The sequence below is a fragment of the Eptatretus burgeri genome, chromosome 16 (assembly GCF_056783735.1).
Source record: "Eptatretus burgeri isolate ZD-2024b chromosome 16, Ebu_testis_v1, whole genome shotgun sequence".
NCBI classification, from domain to species: domain Eukaryota; kingdom Metazoa; phylum Chordata; class Myxini; order Myxiniformes; family Myxinidae; genus Eptatretus; species Eptatretus burgeri.
This window is the reverse complement of record NC_140976.1, coordinates 34,053,710-34,063,976: the sequence shown is the minus strand read 5'-3', so window position 1 is coordinate 34,063,976 and position 10,267 is coordinate 34,053,710. Positions and strand designations below refer to the sequence as shown.

The 10,267-nt window shown below is 42.6% G+C and overlaps 1 long non-coding RNA gene across 1 annotated transcript; it reads left to right on the top strand.

Moving 5' to 3' along the window:
• The first annotated feature begins 1,131 nt into the window (after positions 1-1,131).
• Positions 1,132-7,271, top strand: LOC147010845 (uncharacterized). The gene is made up of 3 exons (XR_015052400.1): positions 1,132-2,518; positions 2,732-4,491; positions 6,192-7,271. It is a non-coding gene; the product is annotated as an uncharacterized LOC147010845 (long non-coding RNA).
• Positions 7,272-10,267: the final 2,996 nt, after the last annotated feature.

Below are 10,267 nucleotides of genomic sequence, written 5' to 3'. Positions count from 1 at the left end.
TTGTGTGTTTGTTTGTAGGCATGATAACTCGAGACGGAAGAAGCTACCAATGTCAAATTGCACCACGTGATTCAGGAGGGTGATGGCAAGCACTGGTTAGACTTTGGTCAAAATCGGGTCAAAGGTCAAGGTCACAGTGAGGTCAAACATTCGATTTTTGATGGTTTGGTACAGAATCATCGTAGAAACTTCTGGTTTGCGTCGTGACCTTCTCAAGAGACAGCTTTTGTTAGACAAGGTCAGAGGTCAAGTTGACGATTTCGTAAGTACCAGTTTATGACTGCTTGTTTGTTTGTTTGTTTGTGTGCAGGATATCTTAAAAAGTTATGGACGGACCCGGATGAAGTTTTGTGGACAGGTTCGGTGTGTGACAAGGACGAACTGATTAGATTTTGATGAAGATCCTGATACGACGACTAGAATTTAAAAAAGTGATTCTTCACCATTGAGAGATGGAGCTAAAAACGGCAAATAACACGATATCTCAAAAAGTTGTGGATGGATTATGACAAAACTTCGTGGAGCAATTGGTTCGGTGACAAGAACAAGACGATTCGATTTTCGCTTTTGTTTCAGGTCAGCAGATCCGACCTATCAGTTGGATACAACACATGAACTGTTCAGCCTGGCGGAGGTATGCGCTCTCCCTGGTACAGTTCCGGTTCAAAATGGATTCCTTTCAACTTGCATAATCCCTGCCTCACCTCATTAGCCTCTCCAAGTGCCATCATCAGTTGCCCTGCAGTGGTGTCTCTCCTTTTACATCCCAAGTGGACGAGTCATCGCCGGCACTCTGAACTCATTACATATTCCAAGCCAAATCAGTCCCAGCCTAACGTCAGGCATGACCATCCTGTTCGTGAAAGTTTTGGCCCAGAACTCGAACACCATCCTCCCCTCTCTCTCTCCCACAAACCAATCCCACAATAAGTTGGGAATAATCGGCGTCATTAAAGAAGAGGAGAGAGTCCCACGAAGTTGAGGTGAGTCATTTTATGGCCTCTTGTGCTGTTCTCGTTTTCCTCGATTTTGTGTTTTGTGAACATTTGGAGAGACCATCCCAACGTGTAACTTCAATTAGGAAAGGTTGGATTTAGACGTCTAATTACAAGGGCGACAGAGGAGGTGAAAAACTCCGTCGAAGTGCAGACGTAGTAAATAGACTGTCTATAAGGCAGCGAGCCGTTCGTTGCCTTATTTCAAACTCTGTTTTTAAAAAATCCTTTGTTATGGAGTAACCATAATTGGTGTAAAACATGGTGTTGGCTTAACGGTAAAGGTGGATGGCTTAAGATATTATAGCGTCTTGAGTTTGAACCCCGGTTGGCTGTTGTACGAACACCTGGTGTTAGGGTTGACTCAGCCTGTCATCCTTCTGAGGTCGGTGAGATGAGTACCGGTGTACCGGTAATCGAGGGCATTGAGTCAGTGGCACAACCACGTCCCCAGAAAAGGATGCAACCAGCAGCCACAGGCTGCGCACGATAGGTAGCATCATGGCTGATGAATTGTTCTGCGAAGATGGAGTAGATACCTTGATACCTCTTCTCGGATCACCAAGCTGTCAGGTCGGTCTGTTGGTGTTCCCGTCTGAACCTGTGGTTCATGGTGCAGACCAGCAGCCACAGGCTGCGCACGATAGGTAGCATCATGGCTGGTGAATTGTTCTGCGAAGATGGAGTAGATACCTTGATACCTCTTCTCGGATCACCAAGCTGTCAGGTCGGTCTGTTGGTGTTCCCGTCTGAACCTGTGGTTCATGGTGCAGACCAGCAGCCACAGGCTGCGCACGATAGGTAGCATCATGGCTGGTGAATTGTTCTGCGAAGATGGAGTAGATACCTTGATACCTCTTCTCGGATCACCAAGCTGTCAGGTCGGTCTGTTGGTGTTCCCGTCTGAACCTGTGGTTCATGGTGCAGCGAACCCAGGGTTCAAATCGCACATACCATGTGTGTTTGTCCATTGTCCATTGTCTGCTGCTGCCTTTGTCCTGAATGTGATTAATGTGCAAGTTCCTCCACGAGCTTTTTTTTAAAAAAAAAATGTAAACGTTTTGGTGCTTAAACTCATCCTTTCATGTTTTATCGGCATTGCTTACAGTAATTCATCCTTCAAGTTCATCTTTTTTTTAATTATTCCGTTATCTTTTCCAGAGCCATCATTAACTGACTAAAAATCATGAACTGCCCTTTGCATCTCGAAAATATTTCATTTCATCAAACTGTGCACAAACGTCATCATCCGTGTTCACCATGCAGTGATGAACGAGCTTATCTTCCGAGAATGTAAAGATTACATCAAACATCAATTGTTTCACAGGTGGTCAACGTTCTTCTACCCCAGGGTTGCGTACATTGTGTCAGCACTTGGACTCCCTGACCATTGCTAATCATCAACCTTCCCCTTGCTTCCCCTCCTGCGTCTCATCTCATGTCACAGTTGTTTTGTTATTTCCCCATTATCAGTCCTCTTCTCACTTCAAGAAGATTTGTTCAACATCCAACATTGGTCCTATGTAAGTAATAGCTTCAGTGTTCCCATTGATGCTGTTCATATTTTCCCCCAATGACCTCTTTGACCATTGCTATAACTTGTAGCACACGTTGATGTTTAGTACCAGGAGATTATTTTTATGAAGATTCTAATAATCCCAGAAGTATTAGGCTGTTATTTTTCGGTTCCGTCTGCAGATTCCTCTACAAACTTATCCAAACTCTCCCTGTTACAGTTACCTTTTTGATAAACAAGATGGAGACTTGTGGAACACCAAGGTGACTGAGGGTGAAAAGGGTAAGTTTCTGTCTGTCTGATAATTATCCGACCAATCAGCTCGACGTCTGTTGACAGTGGGATCATATTCAGACACATCAAGCAAGGCAATGAATGAACAGGAAAGAGAAGAAAGAGGAGGGGACGAGTAGTTGCCATGTAAATAAGAGGGTGCACTGAGAGCTTCACATCCGATAGATTCCCAAGTGGGACTGATGTGATGCTGGGGTGATTGCTCAGAGGGGAGAGCACTATTCCACTGATACATGGACAAAGGCCTTGCAGACTATAAGTGGTTTTGATTTATCAAGGAATGCCCTGGAATGACAGAGCTTTGCCAATCTGTGGCTGGCTTAAATGGTCGGTTTATTGGAGGTCAGGCTGAGGGCGAGGCTGAGAAATTCAACAGACTGGAGCTCTTCCACTGGCTGATCATGGAAATAGATATGTGTGTTCGTTTGATGATCCTTTGTTAATTGACAAGGTTTGACTGAGATGTTTTCCATTGTTTAAAGAGTTGTTCCATTTGCTAGAACAGAAATGTAATCAATTTCATATCGGCAGATAGGGACACTAGAGAGTGATGCAGCTGCAGTATTCCTGGATTGTGATACTGTATAGCACAATGTGGAATCATCTTTTAAAAAGAAAGGGTTTGCTCTGGCGTGTACAGGTCATTGATATAGATGAATGACCATATGGATGGAAAAGAGAACAGGATAAGATACATAATTTTTTTTTTTTTTTGCGAGATAAAGAAATTAAAAAATTGAACAAGGAGATTTTGAGAAGAATCTAAAAGGAAGCCAAAGATATTCTGGGGATATGTTACTCGCAATGTGAGAGTAAGTAAGGAGAATATAAATGTCTAGTTCGACAAAAAGATGGAATTTGTGAATTCCACCGGGTCCACAATATTCAAATGTGATAAAGGATAAGTTTGACAGCTTCCAGGCAAGAGACACAAGTCAGGTCCAAATACTTTGGATCTTCCTTCTCATAATATTTTAGAAACACGCACTTTACCAACGCCACGGCATAATAGGCCCTTGGGTGGTATGATCCGAGTGTACAATATTTTGTATAACATTGAGATAGATTGGCCCAATCAATTTTCTACGAAAGTAACTTCATTAGTACGTCTTGGTTTCAAAGGTACAATATCAATTTGAGAAGTCGTTTCTTTGCTCTGATGATGACATATATCTGGAATGAATTATCGGAAGAGGTTGTAACAGCTGAGGATGTTGAAATTTTGGAAAAGAGACTAAGTAACATTTTGGATATAACGTGTGATAGATATTTAGTACAAAGAGAGGTAGTGAACTGGAGTGGAGGTACTCTGAGTGATTTTATGGCAGGTAGAGTCAAAGAAGCAATGAGTGAAGGGCATCGGCCCATTATCAAGGTGTCAAGTTATTTATAAACACATCATGTTTCATTACAGCTTTAAGTAGGAGAGATAGCTCTCTGTTTTTTTTTTTTTTCCCAGGAGCAGGTTTGGTGCTACCAGTGTAGTCAAGTGGTAAGGATTACGCTCGGTGATGAAACACCGTGGGACTTTAACGCCCACCACAACTGATTCCAGCGGACGCGAAACCCAGCTTAACGCCCATTCGAGAGATGGCGACCTTTGTGCTACAACATCCCACCTGCGAAGCACCAATCCAAATGTTTATGGTCGGGTCGAGAAACAGAGCCAGACTCGACAGGTCCAAGGTAAGTGCACTACCTCTGCACCACCCTGTTAGACCGCAGTATATGCATAAGGTTATTGAATAATCCTTCACTCAGACATGATGGTGGACATTATTATATTCTGTTTATATATAAATGTGTCTGTTGTGATCAGTTTGTTTCGTTTCAATTCTTCCATCAGCATCTCAGTGACTTATTTAAAGCGTTCTCTTTTTAAAGTGGTTTCCACACCGTTGACTTGAGAGCTCCGACCTCATCAGCTGATGCAAAATATCTTCCCAAAATACGAGGAAATACCAAACCATATTGAGTTCCTTTCTTTCACAAAATATTAATGTAGAGCACAATATTATCTGACATGTGCATTTGCAACTTTGCAATTTGCCTTAATAATTATCGGTAAAATGACACTTGAAGTTGCAATTATAATTGAAAACCCAGTTTTTTTTATATAAACTCATGGTTATCTGTAGGTGATGGAGAGGGAAGCTACTCACGGCCTCAGGGGAGGGGGGGTGGGGACAGAAAAGCAATCCATATTTGTGGAACGGGTATGGTGAAGTTTTGTGGTGCAGTTGACAGGCCAAAAGCAACGTGACTGGCACAACTGTTCATGCCTTATTACAGGCCCCAACAACTCCTCACACTGCAAGTCTGCAACCCGCTCTCTTCACTGCCCCCCACACCCCCTCCCCTTCACCACCCCACAAACTTACACGGCTAAACCCAGGGCCCAGCGTTGACCCGAGCACAAGATCTTTCCAATTATTTACTTCGAGGATGGTAGCATTAACCAGTTGAACTCTGCAAACGAAAAAAAATTGCCATATTTGCCAACTTCAGACACTAAAGTAATCACTGTATCAAATCTGCCATATGAAAATGGCAATTACAAGAATTCCTCAACTCAGCCTGCTGAGCCAAACGGGCTCAACTGAGAATTTTTATATCGATAGCCATCTCACACATTAACCTTGAAAAGCTATCTACATGTGTGCAGACGACCTCTATAACCAAATCTGAAATGTCTACACAAGGGGGGGGGGGAGTTTTTTTTTAAATTCGAAAACCCTAAATAATTCCCACACACTAAAAACTATATCAGTTGGGAAGCCAATATTTTGTGTAAATATCGCGTAAATGTAGCTTGTTGTGCTAAACGTCTCAGATTTCTTCAGGCTTGCTTCCATCCTTTTTCCGCACTTCATCCACTTTTTCTGGTGTAACAATGCTTGGCTGGCGCATGTGCTTTTTAACTTTTACGCAGCCTGTTTCTCTGAACTGCTTCACTGGTTTTCAAATCACCAATTTTTACCGTTTCATTCGACCAGCAAAGCGACTTTTGGATGAAATTTGACATTCCCTAAAGGATGCATTATTGGTGTAACGTTTGATGAGAAACATGCATTCTTCCACAGTGAGCATACCTTGGTGTGACTGAGTGAAAACCGTTTAACGTCACTGCTGAGTCATCTGATGAATCGTGTGATACCTGATCACTCTCAGGATCATGTCACGTCTTTCTGTAACATTAGGATACATTTACGCAAAATATTAGGTTCCTAACAGATTTAGTTTTTGGGATTATTTAAAGTTCTCCGATAAATAAATAAAACCCATAAATACCCTTACCATGATTGCACATGATCATGCATTCTGGTCATTTACATAGCACAACTGCATGTAATCATACACACTGGTCATATGTGTCGTCATTTCAGGTTAACCACACAATGCTTGGCTACGTAGACGTGGCCAGCTTAACTGATCCCGGTCCAGTCCCAATGGCAAGGCAGTGAAGCGTGCTGGTAACTCAAACTACAAACTCAGGTGTTGTACAGGTGCATTGTGAGCATTGTGGTGGAAAGAGTTTAATACGGGGGTGAGGGGGACAGAGAGGAGTATGGAGTTGGCTGTATCTCCACTGTGTTCTCAAGTTGAGGCATTTGGGGAATTTCACCGTTTTCTCCAGGGCAGATGTTGCATACTGTTAAATTGAACAAAATCTCTCATGATCTTAGATAATTGTATCCATTCTCAGGAAAGCCAGAAAACAACATCTGGCCGATATCGATGCTGAACTCTCAAACCTGTCTCCTTCAAAGAACTGACGGCACCTTGTCAAGTCTGTCTCTGGAGTATGCTCCCCCTGTATCCTTTCCCTCACTTCAAATGGCATCACATTGGACTGTGCTTGTGAGAAGGCCGAATCAGCTATGACTTTTCCTGGGCTCACCTTGTTCCAAAGCTGTCTCCCAAAAATATCCACAAAATCGGGCATCCTTGGCCATTCCAAATGGTCGCCTTTAAAAAGAAGACCTACTCACAACCTACAAGGCCTTTTGCAGAAGCTCAAATTGCATACTGCTCACCCTTACAGACCTGCGCTCCCACTTCACACCTGTTTTTTTTTTTATTGATTCTGTAGAATAAAAAAACTCCCAACATTATTGGCATCTCCCACTATTAGGCCGAAGCACAATAATTGTTGTTCGAACATCGCTGGCAGACCATCGGCCTCTGTTTTTACCGACTCTCTTCCAGTCTGACAGCCGGCCCTCCCCTCACCTGAGGTTCCCAGCCACCTCTGATAGGTTCTGTGCGCCTGCAGATTCTTCAGTCCAAAACGATTGCTTGTCTCGACAACACATTTTTCTCAACAAAATGTTCATAGAGGTGTTGCTAACCACCCTGAGAAAGGCGGTGACGTTTCAGGCGAGAGCCCATTTTAATGTAACATTTGTCTGGGCACCTCTTGCTCTTTCCATTAGTTGTTTCATTGTACGTTGACCTCTTAACCTTTGTTGGGTATTTTTTTTTCCATGAAAATAAAGAAAGAAAACAATCCAGGTACCGTGCACTTCAATCTCACCTGTGACAGGAGTTGACTTGATGGATATATTTGAATCCACTGTGTAGAGACTAATAGTTTAAATGTAACTGCTATCACGTGCATGCGGATGGACAGCAGCCCCACATTTTCCCAACGCATAGTGTCGGAGATTGAAGAGAGCGTTTGCTCATTCCACAGCGGACCAGCCAACATTTTGCTCTCTTCGCTCGGTGATCGACTGCGTTGTAGAAATACTTGTGGCACCACGAAGTGATTCACGTTCTGGGCTGCTGCCTTCCACATTGCATTTTACCATGTTCTGCACAAACAGTACGCGCTGATTAAGTTGCATGAACATATTTTGTGAGCTTTCAACAGTCCGCCAGACAGTTGTGCATGTTTTTGGGGAGCAATATGACTTTGATCGAGTACCACCTGACAATATCCATCTCAACGAGCCATCAGTCGCAGTTTTACTGAATGTGCTTGCAAGTTTTTTTTCCAACTTTGACTGTATTTCCAGCATGCAGGCAATTTGCTCTGAACGGCTCACAAACTTTCCTTCTTGTAAAATTGATATGGTAATCCTTTAAAGTACAGCTATATTAAGGGCATTCAATTTATTTTTTTTTAATTGGTAACTCACTGCCAGCTTTCAATGAAAACTACTACGACTACGTCTACTACCACTTTAATTGTACCAATTAATCCCTCATTCCTTTGATTGGCTGCACAAGTTTCTCCTCCCAATAACCCCTATATGCCTAGCACCTCTCTCTGCATTCCCAGTTCTCTTTCATTCCTCACCACCACCTCCTTCCACCTCGTTTTTTTGTGTTTTCCTCCTGCCAAATACATCCATTTCGAAAGCCTTCCAGAACAAATGCCCTATACAATGCAGACGTGCCTCTCATACCTTTTCACTAATATCCTTTACTCCTGTCCACTCGATATCCTCTTTTGTCTTATTTTTTCCTCTGAGTGGTCCTCATAAGACCTCTCAGCATCTGCGTCTACTAAAAGTATGGTCTTTGTGGTCAGTAAGGAGTTGTCTTCTAAAGCCAAAAAAAAAATAGTTTCCAGAGTAACATTTTGTACATTCACAAAAACGTACTGCATCAGATTTATTGATTTAAAAAAACAACCCGTTAAAGCAAACCTGGTTTTGTGACGTCAATTTATCATCAACTACAGGTGTAACTTTAACGGCACTAGGTGGAGCGCATCCTCCACCAGGCTGAACAGTTTAGGTTTTGCATCCCACTCAGAGGCCGAATCTGGATCCGGACCTGAACCAAAATTGAATCTGCTTGTTGTCACCGACCAATCTCATCCACCGAGTTTTTTCCCAACCACAATCGAATCAGTTTGTCCTTGTCACACACCTCAACCTATCCACAAACAGACAGAAAGGGGGTGAAAACGTAACCTCCTTCACTTTCGATGGCGGAGGTAATAATCAGAATCCCAAAATTTAACACAGGTAGAGGCCAATTAACTTGGGGTGTGATTATGAAGATGATTGGTTACACCTGAGTTAATTTTACAATTCCTGTTATAAGGGGAGTGGACACTGATCCGGTCAAGATATTGTAGTTTTGTGTTTTTAATTAATTTTCTGAAGTTTGTAGAATTTGTTTTTCATTTGGAAGTTGTGGATCACGATGAGTAAATAAAGGTGGAAAAAGTCTGATTTAATGCAATTTAATTCCTGGTTATAAGGCAACAAAAGGTGAAATTTTTTTATGGGGTTGTGGACTTTCTATAGGCACTGGATATATCATGTTAGCTCAAAAAGTTGTGGACGAGTGATGATAAAACTAAGTGGATGAGTTGGTTTGGTGACATGAACAAGCCCATTAAATTTTGGTTACGGTCCAGTTTATCAGTGGAAAACAAAACGTAAACTGTTCATATTGGCAGAGGTGTGCGCTCCACCGAGTGTGATGATACTTTGTTCTGTTTTGACAAGTGTCGCTGCATGAGTGATTTTTCATTGGTTTGATTGTTCGTTTGGAGATGAACTTGCATGTTTCAAAAGAAACTTTCTATTGTTTGTGCGGCATCTTGGCTCGATACATTGAAAGACGTGAAAGACAGTCCACCCATCATTCATTCACTGGTGTGCAAGACGCAGCTGCTGGTTGACATTTTTGCAGGGAGCAAAGCTCTGCTGATGATTCAGTGTCCCCTGCACATCAGGGCAGGAATTTGTCATTTGTTGAGGGTGTGGGTAATAACTTACCTCCTCCTTGCAAAGACATTGTGGGGGCAGTGATAGCAAACGGATCCACCGACTGAACGTCCCTCCGATGGACGGCAAACACATTGATGCCTCACCCTGGATGTAAAATGCGAGGATGACGGTTTATAGCTGGGCCGAGATTCAAACCCAGGCAAGACAGCTCAGAGACAAGTGTGCATACCTCTAAGCTCAGCGATGTAATCCTACCAGCCCACCCTCCAATCTCTGCTTGAAAACCCAGTCGCTCTCTCAATGGGCTGTCCTTGTTTTATGGAAGCTGTCAACGAATGTGGCATACCATAAGATATGCAAACTCCTTCACCGTTAGGAGACTACTTATTACGTACCACCCAGGCTCTATTGACTCCTGGTTACACATGTTTACAGAAGATGTACAACACGAGATCAGATGTTGTGTTTTTACATCATTAATAGATGCGAGGTGGTGTGTTGTTGACAATTTAATCTAAAAGAGATTTCCCCCAGCTAAGAGAAAAATGTTCTCGATTGTGGCAGGCATACATGAAATAAAAAGTAATCACCGAAGAGAGAAATATGGGAGGGAAACTTGTTTGTTGCGAGTCCCAAACCAAGAAAGGTCGTGGGTTATGGAACTGCAAAGAATGTTAATAAAAACTAGCTTGATTACGGTTCATCTTTGCCAGCAAGTTCTGAACTCGTTTTAGCTAAACTAAATGCTGTGTCTCCCAGTCACAGAA